Raw genomic sequence first — 14488 nt, forward strand, 5'->3', positions numbered from 1 at the left:
ATTCATGAATTATCACTATTTGCCTTCCAAAATTGGCATTACACCCAGGAAAATGAGTCTTGGCTAGTGAATAGCGTATTCTTTCTAGGTTCTTTGATTTGCCTGTGACTAGCTCTGGAGGGCCATTGCCTGTCCCATGGCAGATCCTTTGGGAAAGGGATAAAGCCAAATGCTTGGATTGAATGTATGTGGGAATGGAGTCTGTGCCTTCTGCTCTACTCCTAAGATCTCAGATCAGCATAGCTTCCCTCATAAAATGAAATTAAATGTTACTAACAAATGTACAAATGGATTTCTTTTAACAGCAAATATGTGTATTAAGTAATAATTAAAAGAAGGAACTGGTGATTAACTGAGAAAGTAGTACATTGCAGAAAATGTCCTATTCATTTGCCTCCTTCCTTGGTATGAATGTTAGCAGTCATGGCAGATAATGTATCTACTCCTGAGCAATGTTTATTCACCATCTGTAAGACAAAGATCTCTGAACAATCAAGCACATCTGTATTCTCTTCCTTCTGCTTTCATCGCTTTCTGTGTGCCGCTAAATAAGCAATGTAATCTGTCTGTAATGCATGAATTACATTAGACGTATTTTGGGAGCTTGAAAGATTATGCTGATAATGCCATCTTACCGTGCAAAATTCTGGTTGCATTATTTGACTGAGATTGTGAAGTAAGGAGAGAACCAAATGATTAAAGTTGAACAGAGGCAATTCCAGATATTACTTGCCTCCCCAAATGATTCAAGGCTGCACCAAAACAATCCTGTTGTCTGAGTCATGCTACCTAACTGAGAGGATAGCTGGATAGTTGAGTAGTGCAAGGCCTCTACCAGTCAGCTTTGAAATGCCAGAGTTCTTCAGCTCTTAAAACTATTTCCTCATTATTCCTCACTCTGTTACTGCTTCTGTCCAACAAATGATGTAATTTGCTGAGGATTTTTCTTACTGAAACTCTGTGAAAAACTTACAAGCACTATGGAAGTGTTTTTGAAATGTTCTTAGATATCATCTTAATTGTACAATGTGATTCTTTCAACTCTTAACCATTTTCATTCCATATTTCTATACTTCCTATACAATGTAAACCATTTTCTTCAATGCAGGAAATGATCATTTACATTTACATATATCTTTATTATGTATTCAATTTTTAACCAATTCTTTATTTAAAAGGAGCTGAGTGATGTGGGATTGCTCAATTTGGTGTGAATTCAGTCACTTTCTTCTCCACTCTGGATTAAGGCCAGCAGTTGTACATTCATGGCTTATAATCCTATAATAATATCTGAATCTAAGTATCCAGGTTCTGTTGATAGTATCTGTTTTTGGGTATTTCAAATACATGGCTCCTGTGGTCTCCCAGCCTTTTCATTCAAAATATTTTGAATTCTATCAAACTCTCCTCAAAACATGGGCATATGGCTTTGAGAAATGATTTTTGCTATGCTTCTTTGAGTCTCAATGAATCAGTGTTCTTTGTTATAATCTTTTTAACATGGGCTTCAAGTAATAGCGTCCAGCTGCTGGTTTTTACAACAGAGCTGTTCCCAGCCTAGCTACGTCAGCACGTCACAAAACCTGAATTTTTTCATTAAGATCATCTCTTTAGTGGCCATTCCAAATAAGCTTGTAGGACTAGAACGTTCCTCCAGTCACTTGAGGTCCCTTAATGTATAAAATGTTGGGCTTTAATGGAGCTTATTGGAGTTTGTGGACAAGTCTTAGGGCACCTGGTCACTGGTTGGCCATATTAGAGTCCGCTAGATGAATCAAGCCTCACCCGCCTCCGTCCATAATAAAATGAGGAAATCCACCAGTCTTTGATTAGGTTTGCTAGCAATTATCTTGTGCTGAGTGCATACTTCCACTGAACAATCAATAATCCACCGTTTTGAATAACAATTCCAGTATCACTTGAAATCATTAAATTCCTTGATCTAGTGTATTAATTTGCTCATATTGCTTATCCTTTCTCCAATACTTTAATTACCTCTCCAAACAATTTTGATTGAATTATTAAACATGATAGTAGCTTTTTAATCCATGTTTACTTCACCATGTAGTCCCAATGTTCTTTGACCAGGCTAGAATGTGTATTTCTGCATTTTTCCCCATATTGGGTTTTAGATTAACTTTTATATACCATACCCCTTGTGTAGAACTGTGACTATGCTGCCATTGCTGTAGAGGCTTGTGGCTAGATCATTGTTCCAAATGCTTAAGTCAAGAATTCAAAGGCTTCTTGCTAGCTTTTATGTCATAATCTGTAAAGTTGCAAAATTGATGTTTTAAATATCTGAATTGTTATAGAGTTCTTTGTCCACTTATGAAAGTTTCTGTAGGACGTCCAAAATTTAGTCATCTCAGTGCTGAGGATGGTTGGAGAGAATATATCCGGATGTGTGATTGATTTTGCACCACACTTTATATGATTACTAGGGATATGAGTTTGGATTACTAATGAGATAAGGACTAACGTATAACATCTTCCTTAAATTGCTATATACTTTATATTGAAGGAAACCAATTATGTCTCTAAAAGCCAATCTAACTATTTTATCAGCTGGTCATTCCTATCTTGCACCCTTTATTTTTGATAATCTATTCATTATATTATTCAAGTATGCTTATTTTGTATTCTGACACAAGTCTTCATATAGATCTTTATTACAGTGCCACAATTACAAATTACAGTGTCCTGTGCCTCAATCAATGCCAAAATCGCTCATGAATTCTGGCTCCCTGCTAGCTAAAGAATCAAATAATGAATCTGTCATGGCCATCTATGCAAACACTGCATTTGAAAATAATTTTTGAATGCCCGAGGAAATACATTTCCTTTAGTACTGATTGGACTGATAGGATTAGTTTTTTGCATTTTAAATTCGGCTGAATATTGGGAGGTTTTATGCTTAGTGTTGTAAATATTCTTTGAGTAGAAGTATATAATTTTCAAAGTCAAATGCCATAATCATTTACTTCAACAATGGCCCAGAATTTATAGTTCTTCTGACAGAACGGGATATTACACTGGGAAACTGACAAAGGAATCTGGACTTTACAGATCTGCAATTAAATACGGAAGTCTAGAACTTTCTGTCATTGATTCCTTGATCCTCTGTATGGTTTTCCAGCCTGTGATCTCTAGAAAACAATGAATTGTCAAAGACTCCAGGTATTTATGAATTAGTTTCACTGTAAAATATCCTCAAATTGTTATGGTGTGAGCTTTTAATGGTACATTAAGCCATAATTACAATTCAACAAATTCATTGACCCTAAAAATTAATATGTATATTGTAATTCAATCAGATAAATATTTAAAAATATAATGGATTTGAAAGTAATATAAAATATTTTATTGTACATTTTAATATGTTGTAACGACACCTCTGCTTCACTTTAAATATGTATTTTTTTTATTTCCAAGTTAGCAGTTAAAAATCATGCCCTTCCTGGCTTGCATCTGTGATAATCTTTCAATGTAATTGGCTGTTTATCCACTTTGGTGTTATCACTGCAGCTGGATGCCAAGGGTCCAATTGAATTGACTCTTGACAGCAACTGATGTTGAAAAAGAGGAAGTCCTTGCCACAAGGCTTGCAAGATATTTATGTTAAGTTTTTTTTTACAAGGTCCTTCAATTAGCTCAGTTTAAAAAAAGGAAACATCACCAAAATAAACAATAATTTAAAACACAAATATTCATTGAAACTTTCTACAGGCAAATATGGGAGGGAGCAAATACATTTCCACATTAATAAGACATCAGAGTGTACACCATTATTCAGGAAGGGATGGGTTGCATGCTGTAACAAACTAAGGGGCATATCTTCCTATGAGCTGCTAGAAGTTACTCCCATAAACACCAGCAAGGCAGCCTGTTTGCCTATCTTCCTATTGGCCTCCTGTTGTTTATCAGGGCCAACAATATGATGCTAGGCTCTCTCCATCAGTGATCCAGGTAGTGTTGACCTGTTGGTACATCTGGACTGCTGAATGATGGGAGACGCTTCAGTGTCTCCTGGTCATCAGACCCAGGCTGTCCAGGGATTTTTGAGTGTCTCGGTTCAGACCTGGGCTATCATCCAGGGTTTAGTCCTGAGTATCCTGGACTTCCAAAATGAACATATCATTACTCACTTCCTTCTGCCTGTTCAATTATTTTGTTGCACAGGATTATTTGCAATTCCATACAGATATACAAACATATGAATAAGGAGCAGGAGTAGGCCACTTGGCCCCCAGATTAGATGTCACACTTTTTAAGCAAGCTAAATTTCATTGAAGTTCAAAGTTCTCCAGCAGTTTGTTTTTTGCTCCAAATTCCAGCATCTACAGTTCCTTGTGTCTCCAAAGTTCATGAAATAGTCATCAAAATTTAATTTTCTTTTGAAAAAATATAAAGATAACTATTTAGGGTTTATTATTGAACTTTTCCTTAAAATTCCACATACAAAAATATTAAGAAGAACCTACTTCTAGGACAACCAAAAAGCAGGGTAAGAAATACGGAAGGTTTATGTAAGTTTTCTTCAAGGTCTTTCAATTAGGTTGGTTAAAAAACAAACAGATCACCAAAATATGACACATTGACTGTAAAATTGACATTGCAAAAATGCTTTCACAGTTGTATGTATTGCTGGTTATTTATTGAAATGATGATTAGAGAGGTGGGATGTTTGAGGCAAAACCTCACCATATGTCCAAGGCCATTCAGGGGCAAAGCTGCTACTCACAGCTGGAGGGCCCCTGCACTGCACAGAGTATTTTCAATCATCTGGGAGTCCCATAACTGTCAGGAATCTGGGCTAGTGAGCAAGCTGGAAGAAACAGTGTTGCCCCAACAATATATGGCTGACAAGCTTGGGCAGATCACCAGTCATCGGAAGTTCTGGCCCTCAAGTCTTTTTTTCCCCATACGCTAAAGCTGCACCAATGAAGGCTTCAAATTGAAAATGCAATTGCTTTACTCTCCCCAATAACTGTAACATCAGTAATATATCACAGATCTCACACTGTGGAATAGTTATATGGAAAATAAAATCTGGATTTCTCCCATTTAATATTCTGACTGCAGTGTGTGACAATCTTTATTTGTTTTGTTTCTGCTTAGTAATAGCACCAAGGAAAATGGAGAATTGTGGCACACATCAAACATGACCAAAGGAAATGGGGCTGAATGGAGTAAAACAGGCTTGAAGAGCTAAATTGTTCACTGTTCCAAGGGTATCCGAGACTTCAATATATGATGACATTTCAAAGTTGCATTCTGAAGGATAACAACAGAAGACTGGAACTTTATATCATGCAGTGCTACTCATAGAGTCATAGAGACATGCAACACAAAAATAGACCCTTTAGCCCACCAAATCCACACTGACCATCAGGCACCCATTTTAGACTAATTCCACCCTAACCCATTTTATCCTCTCCACATTCCCATCAACTCCTCCCCAGATTCTAGCACTCATCCACACACTAAGGACAATTCATAGTGGCCAATTATTTTATCAACCTGCACATTTTTCAGATGCCGTAGGAAACCCATGTGGTTGCAGGGACTATGTGCAAACTCCATGCAGGCAGCACTGGAGGTCAGGATTGAACCCAGGTTGCTGAAGCCATGAGACAGCAGCCACAGTGCCTCTGTACCTCCTTCATATTAGGTACTTTCCTGTCAACTTTGCACAAATCAGTGCAACTTGATTTGCAGTGCATTATTTCAGACTTGTATAGAAATACATGGGTGTTAGTGTTCTTGTTTAATTCACTTCACCTCTGGATTGATACATGATTCTTAAACCTCATGGAGAAAGGCAATATTATGAATCATCCTTCTGATAATTGCTTCCATGTATGGGCCAGAAAAGGTGGAGAAGTATCAGTCTTCCAATTTCTGTCCCTTGATCATTGTGTCAGCTTTGTTGTGAGTGAGGGGCATCAGCATCAATAGCTGAGGTAAATATTAATGAAATAGAGGTAGCAATAAAGATTGTCAGTCTTTGAGGATTCAGATCATGAAAGCAGTTATATTGGGCTTTGTTATAAAATAATCTATTTTTCATTATATGAATGATATATTTATCACCAGTTCATAATCATTGTGTCCATTATGTGTGGTGTCCATAAGTTTAAGTGTACCTTCAAGAACTGAGTGTACCAGTTTTAATATATTGTACCAGACACTGCCAGTGGTTGAGAGTTTACTACTTTCAATCAATGACATTTTGTTGATAGCTCTATTTGCCTCAGTAAACATCAACCCTAAGGAACATACAGTCACTGCAGTGCTGCACGTTCTATGCTAGAAGTGCATACTTGCTGTTTCAACAAAGACTAAATCGTGAATGCATCAAAAAAAGGCTTTAGATCTTGTGTACATACAATCAAAGGTCGAATGTTTGTCTGAAAGCAGCAGCCACTATTGGGCCTACTGTAGACTATTGTGGTCCACCTTGCTATCTCTTCTTAAAACTGGATGGTGAGTTGAAAGGTATGTCTAAATTAGTGATTAGAGTCATAGAGTTATACAGCACAAAAACAGGCCCTTTGGCCCAACTGGTCTATGCCGACCAAGATGCCACATCCAAACTAGTCCCATTTGCCAGTGTTTGGCCCAAACCTCTAAACTTTTCCAATCCATGTACCTGTCCAACTGTCTTTTAAAAGTTGTTATTGTACCTGCCTCAACCACTTCCTCTGGCAGCTCATTCCACATAAATACAAACCTTTGTGTAAAAAAGTTGTCCCTCAAGTTCCTATTAAATCTTTCCCCTCTCACCTTAAACCTATGCCTTCTAGTTCTTGATTCCACAACCCTGGGGAAAAGACTGAGTTCATTCACCCTATCTATGCCCCTCATGATTTTATACACCTCCATAAGGTCACCTCTCAGTCTCCTACACTCTAAGGAATAAAGTCCTAGCCTGTCCAACCTCTCCCTTTAACTCAGTCCCTCAAGTACTGGCACCATCCTTGTAAATCTTTTCTGCACTCTTTCCAGTTTAATAACATCTTTCCTGTAGCAAGGTGACTAAACAACACAATACTCCAAAGGCAGCCTCACCGGCATCCTGTATAACCGCGCCATGACCTCCCAATTTTTATACTGAATGCCCTGACTTATGAAGACCAGCACGCCAAAAGCCTTCACCACCCTGTCTACTTGTGAATCCACCTTCAGTGAACCCCGTACTCCAAGGTCCCTCTGTTCTACAACACTTCCCAGGGCACTGCCGTTCACTGTGAAAGTCCTATCTGAATTTCAGTTTCCAAAATGCAACACCTCGCACTTATCTGAATTAAACTCTATTTGCCATTCCTCAGCCCACTTACTCAGCTGATCAAGATCCCCTTGTAATTTTTGATAACCTTCTTCATTGTCCACTATACCACCTATTTTAGTGTCACCTGCAAACTTATTAACCATTCCCTGTACATTCTTATCCAAATCGTTGATATAGATGACAGACAACAGTGGGCCCAGCACCGACCCCTGAGTCACACCACTAGTCACAGGCCTCCAGCCCAAGAAACAACCTTCCACCATCACCATCTGCTCTCTACCAACAAACCAGTTGTGTATCCAATTAGCCAGCTCTCCCTGGATTCCAAGGAATCTAACCTTCCAAAGCAGTCTTCTATGTGCAACCTTATCAAAGGCTTTACTGGTCCATATTATTTGTGATTAATTTGAGAGTTTTCCTTCCCCCTAGATTGGTAGTCCTTAAAGTCCTTTAAGGACTACCAATCTAGGGGCTGCTTTGATTGAAAAGTTATCTCCAATTCTTCACAGCTCAGCTGAGCTCCACCTAAGCAATGCATATAGGAAGAGTCTATCTCACTCTTTGACTCACATGCACACACACACACACAGCACACTGTTTCCTCTATCTGATTGGCTGCCATTGCAATTATATCGGTATTAAGGTGCAAACAGAATGTTCCTGACTTCATAGGTTCCTAGAAATCACAGGCATAGTTTTCTTGGTTTTCTGCTCATTGGTTAAAAAAGCGCGTGCATGCGCGCGCACTCACACACACACGCACACACACACACGCACACACAAAACCTACACCTAGAAACTTAAGCAAGGAGGTACCCTGACCAGGGACTTGCACTGGAAAAATCATCTCTTTAGAGTATGTTTTGAAAGCAAGTATGGGGTGGCAGCTTGGTCACATTGGTCAATCTATCACTGACAATGGGATAGAAAAAGTGATTCAGCACAGAAAATTCATTGCAACTGGATACAATTCAACTGAGTTGGTAATAGGTGAAAATCATTAGTACCATCAGATGTATCTTGTTAGAAGTGCTGATCTCTCAGCACAAGCTCCACTACAGTGAGCCCTCCTGCAGTATTCACGGAGCTCACCAAATAGTTGGCAGATGACTGAGTTGTCCCAATTATCACTTAAATATTCATGCCCTTCATGGTCTCTGAGTTTTGACAGCCAGCTCTCTGGCAGGTCGCTGATCACACCCAAATGTTGGCTGCCTGAAGCCATTAGTCTTCTGAAAACTGGGCCTTGAAATCAGCAACTGGGTCCTGTTGTGGGAAAAGGTTCTTTCGGGTCTCAAAGGCAGAGGAATCCAGACACAGTATCTGGATTTTAAAAATAACTTATTTACAAAGACAAACACGGGAACAGAATGAAGGGGAACAGATGCACACTCACACACACGCACTCGGGTAATCGCGGAACGTGAGGGGAGTCGCAACGGGGGTGAAATACAAACACTCACACACACAGTGAGCTAGTTACAAATAGGGAAAAATGCAATACGGTGCTTGAACCCCCTGCCTCTGGACAAGCAACGGCTCTACGCTACTGGGAATCTACTTAAAAATGCCCCTAAACTCCTGTGGACACGCACACTCTTACCAGTGGTCCCTCGACGTGGTTTCGACCCTGGCAGCAATCAAAAGAGGAAGAGCCACTCACATGTGGCATCCTTTATTGTGCTGGAGAGCTGGGTGGAGCTAGCTCAGATAATTCAAGAAGTCCAATGAGTCATGGCCGGGTATGAGAGGTATGCATGGGGACCAATGGTCAGAGTGTGCTGCTAATGGCTTGGGTGGAGCTAGACCCAGATTGACAGTGGTGTCACTTTCGACCAGTACTCGATGGTGTCACATGACAGCCATGACCTTTCACATTACAGGTCCTTAGTGTCAGAACTGGTATGTGAGCATGACTTCTGGTGATTGGTTCCTGGGCTAACTCAACACCTTACCCTTGCTCCTGTGCACAGGTTTTCGCTGAGCCTCTTGGGGCAGAACTGCAACAGCTGGCTCTCCAAGCAAGGTGAGGGTGCCAGTAGATTGGTGCCAGCAAAGATATGATCAAGTAACTGTGAGTGCGCATGTGTGTGTGCCTGTGTGTGTGGTGTGTTTAAATGTATGTGTACCCGAGGACCGTCTCCTTCTCCAGGCCTTATACTTCTGCTAGAGCTGCAGAAGGCAGGGAGACACATGGGTCAGCTGTTATTTGGAAAGGTTAAAAGAGACTCATGGCAGCAGCCTGGCCCCTTGAGTTCATCCATCCCGGCCACCTGTAACAGACTGCTGAATCCAGATTTGTGCCGCTAAACTGGAAACTGGTGGGTGGGGGGGAGGTAGGAGAGAGAAGTGGAGCCATTATTCCACTCACAGCAGCCAAACTGCATCTCACTTTTAAAAAGCAGACTGCCATGAACAATGCTCCCTTCAGTAAGTTCCCCTCACCCCAGCCCTATAAATCCTATAAATAGTGTGAGTTGTCCTTAATCCTCACTGGTAATAGTGAGGTCCAGTATCTCTCTGCCTCTCCCTGATCCCTGATGTTAACAGTGAGTTCCAACTTGGGTTGGATTTCCTTCCATGTCCGCTGTAATAAATGTCATTTCATACAACATAGGAGGAGGCCATTTGGCCCCTTTGAATCAATCCAACACTCAGAGTAATCCCATTCCTCCACTTATTTCCCTGTAACCCATTCCCTCATATATCCATCATATGTCTATCCATTCTTCATATGTCCATCTATTCTTCATATATCCATCAACTCCAGCCTGATTCTCTCACAACAACCTATACTAGGGGTAATTTTACAGTAATCAATAGCCTTCCAGTGCATCTCTGGGATATGGGAGGAAACCAGAATACCCAGGGGAAACCCACATGGTTACAGGAAGAATGTGCAAACTCCACACAGATAGATTGGAGACCAGGATCAAACCTCAGTCGCTGGATCAATGAGTCAGCAGCCTGAGCTGATGCACCATTGTGTCACTTCTACATTGTTGATAATTTTAATGTTTGTTTATTTAAAGGTTGCCTTTCCATTGATTATTAAATGTTGATAAAAGGATCAACTATGGGGATAAAATGAACAGATACAAAATATAAGTTTTCAGCAGTGGAGCAGCAAAATGGAGAGACTTCCATAAGTTTTCAGCTTTCACTTTGATCAAAAGTACTACGTATTTCCAAGATATATTAATTATTGAAATTAGTACCTCTGGTAAGTGTTGTGATAGTTCGTAGTACATTTATTTTAGACAGAAAATATTGCATGTTTTCCAGAACATGGGTGAACTGAAGTATGTACTCAACAGCTAAGTCACTGTGTGGCTGTTAGTTAGTGGTAGCATCACCAGGCAGTGTTGTCATGGTTTGTTGCCACATTGATGATGCAGAGTATTCTCCTCTTAGCTCACTGCTTGATCACCTTGGACCGACGTTCTTTCCCTTTCCATCCTGAGAGTGCGTCTGAAGTGATTCTGCCTAACACAGAGCCAGCCTTTCCTGAAGTACAATTCCACTCATAGAGTCATAGACTGATGCAGCACAGGAACAGGTCCTGTGCCCCACCGTGTCTGTGCTGACCATCAGCCTCCCACTTGCACTAATCTTACACTAATGTCATTTTTAATTCTTCCCACATTGTCGTCAACTCTTGAGATTCTACCACTTATCTACACACTAGCAGCAATTTACAATGCCCTATTAACCTACCGACTTGGGATGTGGGAGGAAGGAGAAGCACTGGGAGGAAACACATGCCTTCTCAGGGAGAACCAGTAAATGACACACAGGCATCACCCAAGGTCAGGATTGAACCCAGGTTTCCGGTGATGTGAGGCAGTGGTTCTACCAGCTATGCCATCTTTGACATGAGCTTGTGCCTTGGAATGGGAATGTAAGTCCATCTGCAGCTATGGATCTTAGCATCAATTGGCAGCAGGGTTGGCCAATGGCATCAGAGACTTGTGTCTCCAGTTGTAAAATGGCAGCCAGTAGGAACCAGCCCAGGCGGCTACCCTGTAGACTATAAATATCTACTCATGTTTTCTAGACCCTACATGAGTTTTGTTGTTTGTTCCTCATAGATCCCTTGATTTGAGGAGGAGTGAGCACACACAACTCACCTCAGGTGTACCTTCATGGAATAAAATCCCAAGAAAAAGGAGAGGGAGGTGCAGCAATGGGACTTCTATCACATTAGCGAGTTATTACAGTGCTTGAAGAAATTTTGACTCTTGACTTGGTCACATTAATCACCTCTGCTAAAGATGTCATCACAAATTCAATCTCTTTACCTCCAAGTGTAAAAAGCCTAACTTCAAGTTTCCAACACTGTCAGTTCCCTACACTAACAGTTCGCCACAGTGGAAAATAAAGTATCCAGCGACATAAACCAGTCTAGCAATGACATTGTTTTGAGCTAGGAGTTTTAATAATTTACATGAAGTTTTTTTATAATGAAGTTTTTCACTTGCAAGAATCACTTAAAGAATGCCTTAAAAGATGCTTAACAAAAATAATGAAGTACAGTTTTCTATTTGTAAAAACATTATTCATACAGTGAATACTAATGATAATGAATGTGTGAATAAATGCAGGGTAATAAATGCAGATGGCAATTAACAGAGTGATTTCTTAAATATGTGCTGGTGCAGTGAACTTTGACACTTTACATTCCTGTCCAATTCAGTGCTCTTTATCAGGGAAAACTCAAGTATAAAGCAGGTGTACACCCAAACCCGCTGGGTGCATAAGGTTAAAATGACCCTTAGCCGCCATTCCTAAGCTCAATTACTGTTTATACTATCTATATAAATGTTGTCATCCTTACTGTTATTTTTTGTTAAACTTTCCTTCTATTGAAAACATTCCTTCTGTTTCATTTGGTATTGGTTTATTATTGTCACTTGTACCGAGGTACAGTGAAAAGCTCGTCTTACAAACCGATTGTACAGGTCAATTCATTACACAGTTCAGATACATCGAGTTAGTACAGAGTGCATTGATGTAGTGCAGGTTAAAACAATAACAGTAAAGTGTCACAGCTACAGAGAAAGTGCAGTGCAATAATGTGCAAGGTCACAACAAGGTAGATCGTGAGGTCAGAGTCCATCTCATTGTATAAGGGAACCGTTCAATAGTCTTATCACAGTGGGGTAGAAGCTGTCCTTAAGTCTGGTGGAACGTGCCCTCAGGCTCCTGTATCTTCTACCCGATGGAAGAGGAGAGAAGAGAGAATGTACCGGGTGGGTGGGGTCTTTGATTATGAAACCCTTACCAGCTTCCTTGCAAATTTTCTTTCATGAAAAAGCATTTCAATTTGCTGCTGTACACTGTGCAAGTATATTTGAAAGTTAAATAATATCATGTGTTTAAAATCAGTAAAGGGAACTTCTAAAATGAGATGGTCATATAACTGGTAAAGAATGGATTTGAATGACAAAGGGATATGCTGGTCTTTATATTCTATTCTGGAGAAACTATGGCCATGTTGCTGGAAAGGAAAAGGGATTATTGCTTTTGAAGGGCATAGGTAAGTGCTGAATAGTGAAGATATTGGCACTGATAACCAACCTGGAGTTTTGATTAGTTATCTTCGTTGATCTGTAGGAAATTTTCCCTTGGGAGTTTGAAAAGAGGAGTTGGAACCTAAAATTTCCGTAGTAGGCAGAAATATCTGGCTCGCTCGGGTGGCTTGCATTTTCACGTTCTATGCACAATTCCAAAATTCTCTGAGTAAAATTTTGACATAAGGCATTACGAAATGCTTCAGAGCAAGGAAATCAAGGGAACAAAATAAAATCGATTGTAAACTGGTTTCAAAATATTTATAAAGTTCTTTTGATATATTTATCAAGAAAATCACTATATTTATTTGAAAAATATTGTATGCATTGCATGAACTGATAAAGGTGATACTTGTGTGTTTAATGCATGATTCATCATTGACCACAATAATCAGGAAAAAAGTGTCAGGGACAAATCTGTGTTTAGTTTTCAGTGATATTTTCCAATATTTCTGTAATCAAGAACTTCTCTGATGGCAACAGTCTTTAAATGATGGAGGGCCAATTGAATATCTGTCTCCTGTGAAGAAAAATGTCACACTTCTCATTAACAAGGTCATGAGAAACAAGTTATTTTTCAACTTGGTAAATCATGTTTGCAACTCAGTATCATTTGCAGTTGTTCCATTTGAGAAGTATTGTAGATTGTTCATTTGGTGCTGGACTAAGACGTTATTGCAGAATTGCAACTGTTTCTTTTGGAATGTAAGGAACATTGTGGATCCTGTACAGCGGTAATATCCAGCAGTAATAATGGAAACTAAACTATACCATTTTCTGTAATGACCTGTGCTATCAATGTGGGGCATCAAACAATGAAATAACACCATTTTGGAAAATAATTTACTGAAACTAATACTCCTCGTGATTTTTCAGCCATAAATATTAATGTCAGGCTGAAATAGGTTGCACACATGTTCACAGGCAGGAGAACAGGCATTTGACATTGTGATTAATTGTGTAGTAATACTGAGGAAGATTATTTTTCCCCCACTGTCTTACAATCACTGGTTTAAATCCCCAGAGATGTCTGATTTATTAATTGTCTAATTTTATGGGATCTTAAGCAGTTCTTGATGCAAGTGTTAAATTGAGAACTCCATTAAGTCTGAGTTGGACTAAGTGTACTTATTTTGGTTTATCGGATTGTTGGTTTGGAAAAAAAAGATACAGTGAAACTCAAGGCCAATACTGCTATTTCCCATGAAATAATGAATGGTGAATAAATGTTCACAGCCCTTTCAGCATAGTCCTGTCATTGCCATAACTAAAATAAGGCAGAAACCTAGTATATGTTGATTCCAGAGGCTGTGCAAGGAACCCCCAACAATTCACATATACATTTTCTTGGCTATCATAGGGTCCAATGTAGGATCAGTGATGTTATGATTTGATAAAGAAATCAGATTTTCAGTATACCAGGCTATCAGTGGTTAAGAACACACAACTTATGGACACCTGTACATATGACTGAGCTCCAATAATATTATTAAATTCAAATGTCTGAAGTATGTACCTGAAGTATGTACATATGTTTGTTCCTGTGAACAGCAGAAATAGTTAAGTAATTGTTCTGTCTTATCAATCTTAAGTGCTTTTGATCCTATTTGTTACAATACTG

The 14488-nt window shown here is 39.5% G+C and overlaps 1 protein-coding gene across 1 annotated transcript in view; it reads left to right on the forward strand.

The window, feature by feature from the left end:
* LOC127581990 (mitogen-activated protein kinase 10-like) overlaps positions 1-14488 on the forward strand; it is a 200465-nt gene that overhangs the window by 21238 nt on the left and 164739 nt on the right.

This window comes from Pristis pectinata, chromosome 2, assembly GCF_009764475.1.
Source record: "Pristis pectinata isolate sPriPec2 chromosome 2, sPriPec2.1.pri, whole genome shotgun sequence".
NCBI lineage: Eukaryota > Metazoa > Chordata > Chondrichthyes > Rhinopristiformes > Pristidae > Pristis > Pristis pectinata.